General features: G+C 44.1%; 1 pseudogene; it reads left to right on the forward strand.

The window, feature by feature from the left end:
• Positions 1-4622: 4622 nt before the first annotated feature.
• Positions 4623-18291, forward strand: LOC126470941 (uncharacterized; annotated as a pseudogene).
• The last annotated feature ends 311 nt before the right edge of the window (positions 18292-18602 follow it).

Genomic DNA, 18602 nt, shown 5'->3' on the forward strand with positions numbered 1-18602 from the left:
TCGAGGAGATACTGAAAGATTAAATCACTTACATTCAGGGAGTCCTTGGTCTTCTCTTGTGGTCCTCGCAGTGAAGAAACAGGACACATGGCGTTTCTCTATCGATTACCAACGACTGAAAAAAGTCTGCACATTAGCGATGTGAGAAGTTTTCTTGAAATGTGCTTGCACTACTGGATATTCTTAAAGGACTTCTGTACCAAGGCGAGTCCCTTGCAAGAACTACTGCAGGGAGACGCGACATTTTCCACGAAGGAAGTGCAAGAAAGATTTTTTTCTCCTCATTAAGAAGGCACTGACATCTTCTCCAGTCCTATTGTTGTATGACAAGAATGATGAGAGAGAACTGCACGTCTGCACTAGCGGTTATAGGACAGGTGTAAATTCAAGAAAGTTCCGAAACGGTGATAGTTTATGCTTCCAAACTACTGTTCAAGTCCGAGATGAGCTACTCTGCAACCAAAAAAATAGTTATTTGGTAAAGCATTCACTGTTGTGACTGACCACCATTGTGTGTGGTGACTGATTAACCTGAAGGATCCGTCAGGTTAATTGGTGAGATGGGCACTGAGGTTTCAGGAGCATGAAGTGACAGTAGTATACAAATGAGAACGTAAGGACAAGGATGCTGACCACCTTTCAAGGAATCCTTTGGTGTAACACAGCAGTGTGGCTCAAATGTTAGCCACAGATGCAATAAATGACATTGCTGCTAAGCAGAGGGAAGATCCAGCAATTGTAAAAACCATAGAAGCCTTGAAGGAGGAGGAGTCAACCAAAGGAGATCTCTAATTAAACAAACCAACATTGATTAAGAAAAACTATGATCCAGGAGGGCAGCGATGATTGCTAACCATCCCAACTCATCTACGGCTAGTTCTCCTGAAGGGTTTTTCCATGATGCACCACCATCTGTTCAGCTCGGATTCGTGAAAACTAGAAATGCGTTAGGCTGGAAACAAAAGATGAATTGTGCTAGTAGTGAAGTATCGAAAATATTTCATTTCCATGTATTCATGAAAACGCCTTTGAAACTAAGAAAAACATTCGTACAAAGAAACATGCATGATTTATAAATGTATAATAACAGTATCCACATTAAGAAACATGATCCCGGACAGTTTGTGTACGCTGGGCGGAGCTGCTTCGCGTCTCTAAAACGCGATTTTGTGATTATGTAAACGTCTCTATGGCAACACCTCCTCATAGCTCTACAGACAGCTAGCGTTTCCACCTACAACCGTTTATGCTTCGCAGTTGAAAACTGCCAAAAGTGCTGCAAGGTGTCAGGGAATTCCTTCAGATGACTAGACTATTGGAGTGTTTTCGTAGTAAAGAATACATGTATTAAAACTTCATGAAATATGTGGCATCTTTTCGGGTGTCTCAGTATTTATGACGTCATATCCCTTGAACTATGAGTCGTACAATAATATATTTTTGTAGATACATTCGGCGGCCTGTGTAGATACTGCCTGAAAATGTGTCGCCAATACATGTACAGATCATGGTATTATAAAAGGTATTAAATGGCAATACCTTGGAGGAGCTGTCATTTGTACTCAAATGAGTCATGTGAAAAGGTTTTCGACGTGATTATGGTCGCATGAAGGGAATTAACAGGCTTTAAACTCGAAATGGTAGTTGGAGCTAGACACAGGGGACATTGCATTTCGGAAATTGTTAGGGAATTAAATATTCCGCGATGCACCACGTCAAGAGTGTGCGAGAGTACCACATTTCAGGGCTTACCTCTCACCAAGGACAGCGCAGTGGTTGATGATCTTCACTTAACGACCGAGAGCGTTTGCGTACAGTTGTCAGCACTAATACACATCACTGCGTGAAATAACTACAGAAATCTGTGTGGAATGTACGACGAACGCATCCGTTAGGACAGTGTGGCCAAATGTGACGTTAATGGGCTATGGCAGCAGACGACCGACGCGAGCGCCTTTGCTAGCAGCATGACATCGCTTGCAGATCCTCTCTTAGTGTGTGACGATATCGGTTGGACCCTAAATGACTGGAAACCCGTAACCTGGTCAGATGAGTCTCGATTTCAGATGGTAACAGCTGGTGGTAGGGTTAGTGTGACGCAGATACCACGAAGCATATAGAGACAGCATGGTTCAATATTTATTCAGGGGACTTCCAGTGTCCTGTTGAGTCCATGCCACGTCTAGTTGCTGCACGACGCTGTGGAAAAGGAGATCCGGCACGATATTAGGATATTAGATGACTTTTGTCACCTCAGCGTAGAATTAGTAGAAAAGAAGTAATGAATTTAAATGCCATAGACTGTGGCAGTTTTTCACACATCTGTTATTATGACATGATATCTCCTGAACTATGTGCGGTACCATGATATACTTTTGCAGATACATTTAGCGGCATATGTGGATACTGTCTGCGAAATTTATCGCGATTACAGTCAGTAATACATTTAAATGTCAGCGCGATGCGACAGTTTTTCACGCATCTCATTGTTTATTACGTCATATATGATGAACTGTGACAGGTAGGTGGTTCTTACCTCACAGCGACTATTGCGTGACAGTAAGAGATATGTGCACCAAGTTCGGTTGAAATAGAGAGGGTAGTGCAGGAGGAGATGAGGAACACACACTTATATACATACATTACATACATACATACATACAGACAATGAGGTGACAAGTCATTGGACACCACCTAATTTCCTGTCGGACATGCTTTTGCCCAGCGTAGTGCAGAAACTCGACGTGGTATGGACTCAACAAGTTGTTGGAAGTCCCCTGCAGAAATGTTGAGCCGCGTTGCCTCTATAGCCACCCATAATTGCGACAGTGTTGCTGGTGCTGCATTTTGTGCACAGACTGACGTCTCGACTGTGTCCCATAAACGTTCGATGGAATTCATGTCTGGTGATACGGGTGGCCAAATCATACGCCCGAAAAAAAAAAAAATGGCTCTGAGCACTATGGGACTTAACTTCTGAGGTCATCAGTCCCCTAGAACTCAGAACTACTTAAACCTAACTAACCTAAGGACATCACACACATCCATGCCCGAGGCAGGATTCGAACCTGCGACTGTAGCGGTCGCGCGGTCCCAGACTGTAGCGCCTAGAACGGCTCAGCCAGCCCTGCCGGCCATATTCGCTCGAATTGCCCAGAATGTTCTTCGAACCAATCACAAGCAGTTGTGGTCCAGTGACACGGAGCATCGTCATCCATAACATGAAGTTCATGAATGACTGTAAATTGTCTCCATGTAGCCGAACATTACCATTTCCAGTCAATGATCGGGTCAGTTGGAACAGAGGATCCAGTCCAGTCCATTCCATGTAAACACAGCCCTCACCGTTATGGAGCCACCACCAGCTTGCACAGTGCCTCGTTGACATCCTGGGTCCATGGCTTCATGGGATCTGCGCCACATTCGAACCCTACCATCAGCTCTTACCAATTGAAATCGGGACTCATTTGACCAGCTGACGATTTTCCAGTCGTCTAGGTTTCAACCAACATGGTCACGAGCCCAGGAGAGGTGCTGCAGATGTTGTCGTGCTGTGAGCAAAGGCAGTCACGTCTATGTCTGCTGCCATAGACCACTAAAGCCCAGTTTCGTCGCACTGTCCTAACGGATATGTTCGTTGTCCGTCCCACACTGATTTCTGCAGTTATCTCACACAGTGCTGCTTCTCCGTTAGCACTGACAACTCTATGCAAAAGTTGCTGCTCTCGATCGTTAAGTGAAGGCCGTCGACCATCGCGTTATCCGTCGTGAGAGATAATGCCTGAAGTTTGGAATTCTCGGCACACTCTTGACACTGCGGATCTCGGAATATTTAATTTCCTAACGATTTCCGAAATGCGTCTAGCTCCATCTACCATTCCGCGTTCAGAGTCTGTTAATTCTCGTCGTGCAGCCATAATCACTTCAGAAACTTTTTCAAATGAATCACCTGAGGACACATGACAGCTCCGCCAATGCACCGCTCTTTTATACCTTGTTTAGCCGATACCACCACCATATGTATCAGCACATATCGCTATCCTGTGACTTTTGTCACCTCAGTGCACATACTTTTTAATAATATGTATAGATTCACTCATCAATCCTGCAATAATTAGATCTGACTTTTTTTTTCCTTGTTTAGAATCTGATTATGATTCAGTTCACCCCCTAGCCGAAGTATCGATAGACAAAATGTCAGATACTCAGGCTACCTGCGACGGCGCGCATGAAGCGCTGCAGCCGCGGCCAGGTCATCTGCATGTGTGTGTGCCGCCAAGTACTGTACTTCACCCCGACTCGCTCCAGCTAGTATCTCAGGCTCTGTTCACAGTGTACGGTTTTTTCTGTAAGGTAAAAAATCGAACGGTGACGGACTTTCAGTGGAACGAAGAAGAGCATGACCGCTTATATATTACGCGGTGACGGCAAAATACCATAATCGTGCCTAATAGGAGCCGTCCACTGTCAATAATCACAGAGACCGATAACGTAGTGGTGTACGTGACCAAATATACACTTTCACATTTGACGGTTTTAAATCGAACGGTCAGCGGTTAGTTGCCATCGAAAGCGTGTAGTTGCATTTTCGCTGTGTATTATCTACTGTAGCTGTTTAAACAATGGAAAATATAGATGCAGAAGTTTTGTTTAACCTTGTGGTAGCCCGACCTGGTGCTGTGGGACAAATTTCTTGACATCTACGGAGATAGAAATGCTACGAAAGGTGCCTGCCATGAAGTCGGCGTGTACAACTACTCCCAGAATTTGACACTCTTGAAGTCAAGGACAAAAATGCATTTGGTAAACTCCAAGATGCTACTCCAGGCGGATGTAAAATGAATGTGCGCAACGAAAATAATAAACGCTAAAATGATGATTTAGCCCTGTCTGACAACCCCCTGAAGCAGATCTTAGGATCTCTTAATTTTGTAAATTACAATCTAAACATAAATGAATGATGAAGGCAACTCATACTACTAAACGATAAACCTTGTTGTTGAATATATTTATTTATTATAGATTAAAATCCACCCTTTAAGTACAATTGTCTATATTTCCTAACTAAAATTATTAATCAATTGCCCAACTGTGCCCCTTATTATAACTGCGGGATCTAATATAAATAACGCGAAATGACTGACATCATCTACGTACCAACACTAGAAGACACTACTTTCAAAGATGATCTACGGTGATGTGGAACCTCAGTGGAAATAACCTAACATGATCACAGCTGTTTAGCTTTATAGCCCTAATAAGCCGAAGCAAGTTGCGATATCACCATATGTACTGCGTCCGGTGTGTCGAAGTGTTGGTTCTCGTACTCGTCTGCGATGATGGAAGAACTCCAGCCACAAATAAACTCTTTCAAACACTAGGACGGCAGAATATACTCTAATACTATCTTCTCCCACTGTGTTCTACAGACGATAAACGTGAACTCCCAGACACAAGGACGGAGTTTACTTAACGTCTCAACTTAAGTATAGGCAGAAGAAGTGCTCTCACTTACTGAACGCTGCATACTCAACGACGACTTCCAAACCGGAGGTGAAGTCCAGAATCGTATAGGTTCGCAACAGTACAGTGCCTAACTATTCTAACCGTAAACTCTCCGAAGAGCAAAGACAGCAGGTCCGTCTGTACCAACAAAGCTGATACTGAGAGACCGTCACACACAGGCGCTGACAACGGAAGACCTCATCTCTCCGCTGCTGGCTTCCCAGCAAGGCTCGGCTCCTCCCCCCCCCCCCCCCCCCCTCGTAATTCCGAAACGAATCATATTCCCAAAACAAAGGAATATTCTCCCTCTCTACAGATTCTTCCAAACACCGACGAACCATATTTTAGTCTTTTGTCGTCCAACGCGGAAAGTTTGCGAGGAAATACCTTTACTCATACAATGGTATGCTTCTGAGTAAAAATCCGTGGAAATAACCGAACCTGCGTGGTTTCCAAGGTGACGCTTCCTCGTTCCTCTCAGCTGCGTCCAAGATTTTCGTAGTTTTCGAAGTATAATCCTTCCCGTCCGGCTAAAACACTGGCCGGTCGCGACTCAATTGTGCCCCAACACTCAGGTGTCCCAACGTCCGTCTTGCTACTTCCTGTGTTTATGCAGGACCAACTCACCTGTATGGGCCTTCCACCCAGGGCTTGAGTTCTGCCTGTCGTTTCATTTCCACTATCGTTCCAACCTCTACTAGTATAGTTGTTGTTGTTGTGGTCTTCAGTCCTGAGACTGGTTTGATGCAGCTCTCCATGCTACTCTATCCTGTGCAAGCTTTTTCATCTCCCAGTACCTGCTGCACCCTACATCCTTCTGAATCTGCTTAGTGTATTCATCTCTTGGTCTCCCCCTACGATTTTTACCCTCCACGCTGCCCTCCAATACTAAATTGGTGATCCCTTGATGCCTCAGAACATGTCCTACCAACCGATCCCTTCTTCTGGTCAAGTTGTGCCACAAACTTCTCTTCTCCCCAATCCTATTCAATACTTCCTCATTAGTTATTTGATCTACCCATCTAATCTTCAGCATTCTTCTGTAGCACCACATTTCGAAAGCTTCTATTCTCTTCTTGTCCAAACTATTTATCGTCCATGTTTCACTTCCATACATGGCTACACTCCATACGAATACTTTCAGAAATGACTTCCTGACACTTAAATCAATACTGGATGTTAACAAATTCCTCTTCTTCAGAAACGCTTTCCTTGCCATTGCCAGCCTACATTTTATATCCTCTCTACTTCGACCATCATCAGTTATTTTGCTCCCCAAATAGCAAAACTCCTTTACTACTTTAAGTGCCTCATTTCCTAATCTAATTCCCTCAGCATCACCCGACTTAATTAGACTACATTCCATTATCCTTGTTTTGCTTTTGTTGATGTTCATCTTATATCCTCCTTTCAAGACACTGTCCATTCCATTCAACTGCTCTTCCAAGTCCTTTGCTGTCTCTGACAGAATTACAATGTCATCGGCGAACCTCAAAGTTTTTATTTCTTCTCCATGAATTTTAATACCTACTCCGAATTTTTCTTTTGTTTCCTTTACTGCTTGCTCAATATACAGATTGAACAACATCGGGGACAGGCTACAACCCTGTCTTACTCCCTTCCCAACCACTGCTTCCCTTTCATGCCCCTCGACTCTTATAACTGCCATCTGGTTTCTGTACAAATTGTAAATAGCCTTTCGCTCCCTGCATTTTACCCCTGCCACCTTTAGAATTTGAAAGAGAGTATTCCAGTCAACATTGTCAAAAGCTTTCTCTAAGTCTACAAATGCTAGAAACGTAGGTTTGCCTTTCCTTAATCTTTCTTCTAAGATAAGTCGTAAGGTCAGCATTGCCTCACGTGTTCCAGTGTTTCCACGGAATCCAAACTGATCTTCCCCGAGGTTGGCTTCTACTAGTTTTTCCATTCGTCTGTAAAGAATTCGTGTTAGTATTTTGCAGCTGTGACTTATTAAGCTGATAGTTCGGTAATTTTCACATCTGTCAACACCTGCTTTCTTTGGGATTGGAATTATTATATTCTTCTTGAAGTCTGAGGGTATTTCGCCTGTTTCATACATCTTGCTCACCAGATGGTAGAGTTTTGTCAGGACTGGCTCTCCCACGGCCGTCAGTAGTTCCAATGGAATATTGTCTACTCCGGGGGCCTTGTTTCGACTCAGGTCTTTCAGTGCTCTGTCAAACTCTTCACGCAGTATCGTATCTCCCATTTCATCTTCATCTACATCCTCTTCCATTTCCATAATATTGTCCTCAAGTACATCGCCCTTGTATAGACCCTCTATATGCTCCTTCCACCTTTCTGCTTTCCCTTCTTTGCTTAGAACTGGGTTTCCATCTGAGCTCTTGATATTCATACAAGTCGTTCTCTTATCTCCAAAGGTCTCTTTAATTTTCCTGTAGGCGGTATCTATCTTACCCCTAGTGAGATAGCCCTCTACATCCTTACATTTGTCCTCTAGCCATCCCTGCTTAGCCATTTTGCACTTCCTGTCGATCTCATTTTTGAGACGTTTGTATTCTTTTTTGCCTGTTTCACTTACTGCATTTTTATATTTTCTCCTTTCATCAATTAAATTCAATATTTCTTCTGTTACCCAAGGATTTCTACTAGCCCTCGTCTTTTTACCTACTTGATCCTCTGCTGCCTTCACTACTTCATTCCTCAAAGCTACCCATTCTTCTTCTACTGTATTTATTTCCCCCATTCCTGTCAATTGCTCCCTTATGCTCTCCCTGAATCTCTGTACAACCTCTTGTTCTTTTAGTTTATCCAGGTCCCATCTCCTTAAATTCCCACCTTTTTGCAGTTTCTTCAGTTTTAATCTACAGGTCATAACCAATAGATTGTGGTCAGAGTCCACATCTGCCCCTGGAAATGTCTTACAATTTAAAACCTGGTTCCTAAATCTCTGTCTTACCATTATATAATCTATCTGATACCTTTTAGTATCTCCAGGGTTCTTCCATGTATACAACCTTCTTTCATGATTCTTAAACCAAGTGTTAGTTATGATTATGTTGTGCTCTGTGCAAAATTCTACCAGGCGGCTTCCTCTTTCATTTCTGTCCCCCAATCCATATTCACCTACTATGTTTCCTTCTCTCCCTTTTCCTACACTCGAATTCCAGTCACCCATGACTATTAAATTTTCGTCTCCCTTCACAATCTGAATAATTTCTTTTATTTCATCATACATTTCTTCAATTTCTTCGTCATCTGCAGAGCTAGTTGGCATATAAACTTGTACTACTGTAGTAGGTGTGGGCTTCGTATCTATCTTGGCCACAATAATGCGTTCACTATGCTGTTTGTAGTAGCTTACCCGCATTCCTATTTTCCTATTCATTATTAAACCTACTCCTGCATTACCCCTATTTGATTTTGTGTTTATAACCCTGTAGTCACTTGACCAGAAGTCTTGTTCCTTCTGCCACCGAACTTCACTAATTCCCACTATATCTAACTTCAGCCTATCCATTTCCCTTTTTAAATTTTCTAACCTACCTGCCCGATTAAGGGATCTGACATTCCACGCTCCGATCCGTAGAACGCCAGTTTTCTTTCTCCTGATAACGACATCCTCTTGAGTAGTCCCCGCCCGGAGATCCGAATGGGGGACTATTTTACCTCCGGAATATTTTACCCAAGAGGACGCCATCATCATGTAATCATACAGTAAAGCTGCATGCCCTCGGGAAAAATTACGGCTGTAGTTTCCCCTTACTTTCAGCCGTTCGCAGTACCAGCACAGCAAGGCCGTTTTGGTTATTGTTACAAGGCCAGATCAGTCAATCATCCAGACTGTTGCCCTTGCAACTACTGAAAAGGCTGCTGCCCCTCTTCAGAAACCACACGTTTGTCTGGCCTCTCAACAGATACCCCTCCGCTGTGGTTGCACCTACGGTACGGCTATCTGTATCGCTGAGGCACGCAAGCCTCCCCACCAACGGCAAGGTCCATGGTTCATGGGGGGGTACTAGTATAGGTAATCATTAATTACTAGTATAGGTAATCATTAATTACGCCATTCTGATAATAAAGACACTCCGTCACCTTTCATGCAATAAGCGTTAACAATTATTTACAAGGGGTACGTGACAATGTCAGTCTCCTTTATGTAATCATATATACGTCCCATTTGTCTCGCCACACTTCTGACGTCAGAAACGACACCTGCGTGGTTTCCAAGGTGACGCTTCCTCGTTCCTCTCAGCTGCGTCCAAGATTTTCGTAGTTTTCGAAGTATAATCCTTCCCGTCCGGCTAAAACACTGGCCGGTCGCGACTCAATTGTGCCCCAACACTCAGGTGTCCCAACGTCCGTCTTGCTACTTCCTGTGTTTATGCAGGACCAACTCACCTGTATGGGCCTTCCACGCAGGGCTTGAGTTCTGCCTGTCGTTTCATTTCCACTATCGTTCCAACCTCTACTAGTATAGGTAATCATTAATTACGCCATTCTGATAATAAAGACACTCCGTCACCTTTCATGCAATAAGCGTTAACAATTATTTACAAGGGGTACGTGACAATGTCAGTCTCCTTTATGTAATCATATATACGTCCCATTTGTCTCGCCACACTTCTGACGTCAGAAACGACACCTGCGTGGTTTCCAAGGTGACGCTTCCTCGTTCCTCTCAGCTGCGTCCAAGATTTTCGTAGTTTTCGAAGTATAATCCTTCCCGTCCGGCTAAAACACTGGCCGGTCGCGACTCAATTGTGCCCCAACACTCAGGTGTCCCAACGTCCGTCTTGCTACTTCCTGTGTTTATGCAGGACCAACTCACCTGTATGGGCCTTCCACGCAGGGCTTGAGTTCTGCCTGTCGTTTCATTTCCACTATCGTTCCAACCTCTACTAGTATAGGTAATCATTAATTACGCCATTCTGATAATAAAGACACTCCGTCACCTTTCATGCAATAAGCGTTAACAATTATTTACAAGGGGTACGTGACAATGTCAGTCTCCTTTATGTAATCATATATACGTCCCATTTGTCTCGCCACACTTCTGACGTCAGAAACGACACATCTACACTGTCATCAAAACTATCCGGACACCCCCAAAACCATGCGTTGTTCATATTACGTGCATAGTGCTGCCACCTACCGCCAGGTACTCCATATTAGTGACCTCAGTAGTCATTATACATCGTGAGAGAGCAGAATGTGGCGCTCCGCAGAACTCACGGACTCCGAACGTCGTCAGGTGATTGGGTGTCATTGGGCCACAAGTATGTATGCGAGATTTCCACACTCCTAAACATCCCTAGGTCCACTTTATCCGACGTGATAGTGAAGTGGAAACGCGAAGGGGCACGTACAGCACAAAAGCGTACAGGCCGACCTCGTCTGTTGACTGACAGAGACCACCGACAGTTGAAGAGGGTCGTAATGTGTAACAGGCAGACACCTATCCAGACCTCACACAGGAATTCCAAACTGCATCAGGATCTACTGCAGATAGTATGACAGTTAGACGGGAGGTGAGAGAACTTGGATTTCATGGTCGAGCGGCCGCTCAGAAGTTGCACACCACGCCGGTAAATGCCAAACGACGCCTCGCCTGGTGTAAGGAGCGTTAACATTGGACGATTGAACAGTGGAAAAATATCGTGTGGAGTGACGAATCACGGTACACCATGTTTCGATCCGATGGCAGGGTGCGCGTATGGCGAATGCCCGGTGAACTTCAGCTGCCAGCGTGTGTAGTGCCAACAGTAAAATTTGGAGGCGGTGGTGTTATGTTGTGGTCGTGTTTTTCATTGAAGTGGCTTGCACCCCTTGTTATTTTGCGTGGCACTATCACAGCACAGGCCTACATTGATGTTTGAAGCCCTTTCTTGTTTCCTGCTGCTGAAGAGCATTTCATGGATGGCGATTGCGTCTTTCAACACGATCGAGCACACGTTTATAATTCACTGCCTCTAGGGGAGTGATTACACTACAATAACATCCCTGTAATGGACTGGCCTGCACAAAGTCCTGACCTGAATCCTATAGAACACCTTTGGGATGTTTTGGAACGCCGATTTCGTGCCAGTCCTCACCGACCGACATCGATACCTCTCCTCAGTGCGGCATTCCGTGAAGAATGGGCTGCCATTCACCAAGAAACCTTCCAGCATCTGATTGAACGTATGCCTGCGAGAGTGGAAGCTGTCATCTAGGCTAAGGGTGGGCAAACACCATACCGATTTAGGGTGCCACGAACTTGTATGTCATTTTCAGCCACGTTTCCGGATACTTTTGATCACATAGTGTACAAAAAACCTTTCTCACGTCATTTGCACTCGGTCATTTGCACATAGTGTACAAAAAACCTTTCTCACGTCATTTGCACTCGGTCCTCCTCTTATGGTTCTGTCTAGTGGCAACTCTTTCAAACCTGTGACAGACATTGCATCTACATCGCTATATCCGTCTCTATCATGAACAGAATTATGGAATACAATGTAAGCATTTACAATAACGACAGCATAGTCTGGTTGTACGTTAATGGCCCTGTGAAATATGCGCCAGTTATTAATGAGAATACCAAAGGCGCACTCGATATATCTTCTGCTCCGCACAGCCAATAATTAAATATTCTTTCCTCCACTGTTAGATTTGTTCCTCTAAAGGGTCTCAGGAAATGATTATGTTATCCAAAAGCTTCATCCCGAGGGAGAAGTTACATTGGGGTTTTCCGTTCCTGGCAAACGTTTTTTTTTTCTGGTAATTCTTGCTCTCTATTTTCTGTTGACTGTCTCAAACTGGACTGCTTAAATATTGACGAGTCGCAGTCCTTACCAGAACTTCCCACATCAACATACATAAATCCATATCTGGAATCTGGTACTTCCATTAGAGCTAATGAATTATATCTTTACAGTTAAAATACATTGACACGGCGTTAAAGAGGCAGGTAAGATGGATATGTTTCCACAGATTGCTCCTATGCAATGTTGAAAATTAGCTCTTGTTTCAAATCCAGAAGCAGTAGAGTTCCACATCATTAGCTTTGGCGCTGTAATACAGTCCTCTCTCATTATGGACTAAGCTGCTCGATATACATCTTGTACTGTTTTACTTGTCGTTGAAACTCCGATTCTGTCACAATTGCAGTGTAGATCGGTAAAAGTACAACCACTTGCATAATATCTAGAAAATAAAAATTATACACGTAACTTTGAATTTTCACCTACAGTTACATATACCGCTTTATTATTGTTGCGTTTCAGGTAAAGAAGTAATAAGGAGATGGATTAACCTTCGGGAATTTGTTTTTTCGAAGCACAAGATTAAGGTCAACAAGAGAAGAGCTGGAAAGCTGTAAAGTTGAAGAAATACGTATATATTGATCATCTGCAGTCCTTAGCTGAATTCTATGACAAGCGAGAGACTGTTGATAGTTTGGAACAGAGCAAGGAACAACAAAATGAGGGGGAAGAGGACATGGATCTGCAACTGCAAGCTTCTGCTGATATTTGGGGTGTTTCTGCTCCAGTGACTAAAAGATCAACAAGTATATCACCAGTTAAAAACACAGGAAATCTGATGAGGTCGAACTGAGAATTTTAAAAGCAATAGAAGAGAGAAACCTTGAAGTAAAGTGGCTTTCTTACAAAGTCTCATGCCTCATCTGAAAAACTTTGATGATGAGGAATTACTACAGTTTCAAATGGTAGTTTTGCAAGTCATAGGAAACAAAAAACATTGCACCCTCATCCACCTTATTAATTACCAGTCCTCCAGTTATTCCCAATTGCATTTTCTGTAACCTCTAACCACAACTCAGTTTCAGTTCAGCAGTTTCTCAACACCCCTAATCAATCTCCTTTTCTTTTTACCGCCAACAATTAAACATTCATGGCCAAACTCCTTGAACTTATGCGCAACTACCCAAACCTCACCAATCTCAGCAGCGAGACTGAATGTGCTCTGTCTGCAGGAGCTATACTACCCTGCTGGACAAATCGCTTTCATGGCCGCCTCATGGCAAACTATTAGCATTGGAGAAGAGTTAAAGACCGCGCTAATTGTGACCAACAGCGCATGATGAGTCGCGATTTTATCACAATTATCGAAGAGCCAGTGTAACTTCGTAGAACTTCAATCACCTCTGGATGTGCGTTACCTAGTGAATATGTACTTTCAGCATGGAGGGAACATAAAGGAGCACTTGGACCATCTTATTAGCGTCATCACAGCGATGTGGGGGCGAAAAGTCATTGCGGTGGCGACATCAATGAGAAATCCCGCTCATGGTGGCAGTGGTACTCGAGCTAAGGCGGAAGAAGCAATTATGGCCTTGCAATTTGTGGTGGCTAACAGGCTGCGTAACACCCCCACATACACTGGCGGAGGGGAGCGAGGCCACGAATGTCGATGTCACTTTGAGGAGCCCAGTGTTGCAGATAATGTTAAGAACTAAATGGACATGGTATATGATAGGGTCACCACAGGGTATCATAATTTGATTACATTCATGTCGAGTGACAGCGAGTGCCACTGGGGCACAGCGTGGGAGATGCAGCTTAACAGCTTAACCGCAACAACACTGATTGGCAATGCCTGGCAAGGAAGTGTGACATTCCAACATTGTCAGATGACGAAGTAGATGAGGTTGCCAAGGAGCTGGTAAGAACACTTACCAAGGCAGTGAAGGCAGCTGTACCAACCAGGAGGAGAGCTGTAGCGACCTCTCCATTGCCATGGTCTGCTGAACTAGGGCAGATGCGTCAGTCTGTCAGGAGAGCGAGGAGGTACTACCAACGAAGTGCCATCTGGGAGGAAAAACAGTACTGTCTTCAGCGCTACCGAGAGGCCAAGGAGCTCTTCCAAAAAGAGCAAAGTATAGTTACACCCCACTGCTGGGAGTGGGATGGGGATTGGATAACAGGGTCTTAGTGCGAAACTGCTGAGGTCTTCTCCAGTCCTTGTTGCCCGATGATGATGAGCGAATGAACACAGATGAGCAGCGCCATATGAGAGCAGAGGATTGGGCTGATTATACTAAAAATACTTTGATATACACCTTTTCAGAAGAGGAGGTAGCTAGCCAGATAACATTCTTCAAGAGAGTTAAAGCTCCAGGGCCAGATGACATTGTAGTGCAGGTGATGTAGTTCCTTGCTCCCCAGCTACTTGCACCTCTCACAAGACTTTATAATGAGTGCCTTAGGCTTCGAAAATTTCCCACCATTTGGAAGAAGGCCAATGTAGTAATAATTATGAAAGGTCCAGATAAGGACCTGGCAGAGGCTAAATCGTATAATCCAATCTGTTTATTAGGCCTACCGGGGAAGTTACTCGAAAAGTTGCTGGCTGGCAGACTGGCGGTACACAGAGTGCTGTGTGGGATGAGTGACAGGCAGTTTGGCTTTCAGCTGGGACGATCGTCATCTGACGCTGAAGCCCTGGCAGCTGAGGTCTGTGATTCAGCTCCGACAAGTACATAGTCGACATCATAGTAGACATCAATGGTGCCTTTGCACCCCCTGTGGTGGCCCCCACTCTTCTCCTGCTTACTGGAGAAAGAGTGTCCAGGGCCATTATGTGGTTGTCTTAAAAGCTGCTGTGTGGGTTTGGCTATTGTGCCTAGTGGGACAGTTCGTAAGAAGATAACAATGGAGTGTCCACAGGGCTCTATCTTGGTGCTGCTCTTCAGGGATATCAACATGGAGCCTTTGTTGGGCAGCTTACAACATAGCGACGATTTGCTAGAGGTGGTAGCCTATGAAGACGACTTCCTCCTGTTGGTTGGTAACCGTAGCCATGAGGATTTGGAGCATAAGGTTGAATGGGCCATGAGTTTACTAACAGAATGGTGCCACAAATAAAAAAATGAAGACTGGCCCCAAGAAATCCATATACTTACTCCTAAAAGAACAATTAGTCAGGAACCTGAATGTGAGGATTGATGGCTCACCATTTCTTTGCCGTTGCGAGGCACAATACTTGGGAGTTGTCATAGATGAGAAATGGAACTTTGCCACACACATTGAGACGGTAATGCAGAGATCGTCAGATGTGCTCAACAACCTTATTGGAATTGGGCACAAAAGATTCCATCTAAGAACAAACTTAATTGAACCATATCATAATAGTATTCTTAATTCTATAGTGGGTTATGGTTAAGGAGTCTGGACACACACGATCACCTGGGTCATGCCTGTCATGACCGTGAGAATAATGCAACGAAACATGTTAGTACGTTCTGTGGGGGGTTACAGGGACATGTCTGGGCGGGGCCTTGTTGGTGTTGACGGGGCTTTGTCCCCTTGACATCAAGATAAGGGAGCAAGCAGCTTGATATTGGGTAAAAATGGGCAAAATTGAGAGGACAGCTGGAATTCTGGGTGTTCAGGTGGGGGGAAGAGCTGCGGAAGGAATCCTGAGAGGCTGAAGAAACAGGCCATAGGACCTATTAACTGCTGCCCGGCATTCACTTTCTCACGAGACGTGGACCACGTACAATATATTTTTGCCGGCTTGGGGAGCGGATTACACCTTCGTGCGACTGTGGAGCGATGGAGGACAGGCCTGACCACGTGGTCTAAGAGTGTCCCATACATGATGATGTGGCAGCCGAACTCGCAGCAATTACCCAACTATGACACATATAACCTGATACGACAACAAGAGACCTTTCAGACACTTGGTAACCTGGTAAACGAGGTATAAACTAAGACTCTACGGGAATTCCTGAGGGATAACAACGAACCGTAGGATATAAAAGGTGAAGGGCGATTGCGCCTATCCTATGCCGCCAGGTCGTGGACTGGCCGACCGCCGTTACGGTCGGAATCCGCCATGCCATGGAACAGGGGCGGGGGGACATGGCCACACTTTCTGCGCAACCCACTTAGTTTTAGTTATAGAATCAGACTAGTTAATAGTAGGGAGCAGTTAACTGGTGATAGTAAATGTAGTAACAGACTGCAACCAAGGTAAAAGTTTTTGGACGAGAACAGTGCCAGGGGCAGACCCACTGATGTTACCTTGGAGGGCATGGCCAACTTAGTAGGTTCATAGATCTCCGGCACAACCTATAACGCTTCAAATAATGTAGTGATAGTAGAATTTAAGTAGCTTCAGTAGAGTACAATAGTAAAAGGTAAAAGTAACTTGTCCTTTGCAGACTTAACTGTAACTTCACTACTTGTTGATCAGCTGCACGTAAAATTAAAATCATACGAGGGTTGGAACTTATAGTGGCAACTATTTATTCACAACCGATACAAACAGTTACATGTTTGCAACTGTTACTGTCCTTCAAAGTAGTCACCAGCGTTGTGTAGAACCCGTTGCCAGTGATGTGGAAGGCGTAGTATACCGTTAGCAGAGCCTGTTGTGTTGATGTTGCGAACGGAGCGGTCTTCTGCCTGTCGAATCCCTGGAACAGTTCTGAAGCGAATGCCATGAAGTGGTTCCTTCATCTTCGGAATCAAGGACTTAAGTCCGGGGAGTATGGTGGATGGTACAGTATGTCCCAGTCCCATCGACCGAACAGAGCAGCCACAACTTGCGCTGTATGCGCCCTCGCATTGTCGTGCAAAATGATGGGGTGGGTTGCGCAGGAAGTGTGGCCGCTTCTTTCGCAAAGCTGGTCGCAGGTGATGCTCCAAAAACGAACAGTGATACTGTGCACTGACCATCTGCTATGGATGACCGTAACGCGTTAGGATAACACCATCGCTATCGTACACGAGAATCACCATAAATTTAGACCGCTCCATTTGCACCATCAACAGAACAGGCTGTGCTAACGGTATACTACGCCTTCCACATCGCTGGCAACGGGTTCTACACAACGCTGGTGACTACTTTGAAGCACAATAACAGGTGCAACCATGTAACTCTTTTGTATCGGTTGTGAATAAATAGTTGCCACTATTTAAGTTTCAACCTTCGTATAAGTAGGACCCATTAATTACTTAGTTGTTGGGCTATTATTGTATGACTATTGATAATAAGAATAAAGAATTTAAAAAAACAAGCACCCTTACGTCAAGAAATTTCTTATAGCTAACCAATTTCAGCCATCTACAATTAGAAATAAGCGCGACCAACTGTAACCAGTATCTCGTTATTTCAGGGACTTCACTTCTGCAGAAAGTGAGGAGAACAGCCTTTCCATAATTTCGGTAGCATCTTCGGTTGCAGACAGTATTGATGTTGGTGCAAGTAACTATGTATCAGTTCATTATTTAAAAAATTATATGTTCTGTGCTTTGTATATATTTTATTTTGCAATGTTATATAGTTCAATAAAGTCATATTGAGATCATTTCTGTCGCTTTTTCTTTCAGTATCCAGCAGCTTAATAGCATGTTTCAAGAGTTCTAGTAAATGCAACTATACACAAACAAAGCATTTATTTATATTTACCTTAATGTAATGGCCAACATCTCAGTTGCTTGTACACAGTTCCTAGTTTGTGTATTTTGGCGCTGAATGGCATTCTTGAGTTTTTCATCTAGTTCATCAAATGACGCAATGGAAATTCGAAGACTCAAGTCGCTGCAGCTAGGTACGAGTTTAATCAATGTGTTAAACAACATAAGCTACCCTACCCAGCCCGGGTTGGTGACTTACAAGCCTGGGCATGCAAGTGCGATTTTCCTGTAAACAGTATGTCCCACGTATACTGACTCCTTAAACCGTGATATTATTGTCTGTCTAGCTCCTCGTGGAAAAATTAAAGCGATAGCTTTAGAGTTATTTGATCCCACCCTGAATGATGTCTTCAAACTTGCCATAACTTATGAATAAACTGCGTCAAAGGTATGTCTCACGTTCTTAGCAGTATTAGTCGCTATTGTGCTCTGTGATCAACTGATGACTTCCAATCAACGACATCATCCGAATTACCGAGCACCCGTTAGTCCGATAGTTCGGTGACATGGGATTCACTAGTTAGTGCAATACTTAGCGATCCCCCACCCTCATCGTCGGCAGATGCACACGAACAGAAGCTCTTTGTTCGCTGCCAGTGTGTCCCAAAGCGATCGGTGGCTCATGCGTTTTCCACATCGTCATTGTCAAACGATCCCAAAAAAGGTCGTGCCGTCAAATCATGTGCA

This window comes from Schistocerca serialis, chromosome 3 (genome assembly GCF_023864345.2).
Source record: "Schistocerca serialis cubense isolate TAMUIC-IGC-003099 chromosome 3, iqSchSeri2.2, whole genome shotgun sequence".
NCBI classification, from domain to species: domain Eukaryota; kingdom Metazoa; phylum Arthropoda; class Insecta; order Orthoptera; family Acrididae; genus Schistocerca; species Schistocerca serialis.